Source organism: Phaethon lepturus, unplaced genomic scaffold (genome assembly GCF_000687285.1).
Source record: "Phaethon lepturus isolate BGI_N335 unplaced genomic scaffold, ASM68728v1 scaffold49822, whole genome shotgun sequence".
Classification (NCBI taxonomy): domain Eukaryota; kingdom Metazoa; phylum Chordata; class Aves; order Phaethontiformes; family Phaethontidae; genus Phaethon; species Phaethon lepturus.
The window spans coordinates 8,792-9,087 of record NW_010526501.1 but is presented as its reverse complement, the minus strand read 5'-3'; positions in this window follow the sequence as shown (position 1 = coordinate 9,087).

Below are 296 nucleotides of genomic sequence, written 5' to 3'. Positions count from 1 at the left end.
CCGCCGCAGAGGCTGGTTCCTATTTGGGAGCCTTGTAAATCACAGACAGCGTGGCAGTAACAAGGGCTGCTTGGCCGGCCCTTGTTAAGCAGGAGGGGGCTTGGGGCTGTGGGCAGCATTTCCTCAGTAAAACCTTCAGTTTCCCATCAGCAAACACCTCTCCTGCTGCCTGCACTTAATTCGGATCCCCTTTTCCTTTCCAGCTTTATCACACATGTCCGTCCCCCCCCACGCGCGCGCCTTTCTTCTCTTTTATATCTTCACCTTTGGTTTTTTTGTCTTTCTCGCTCCACGCC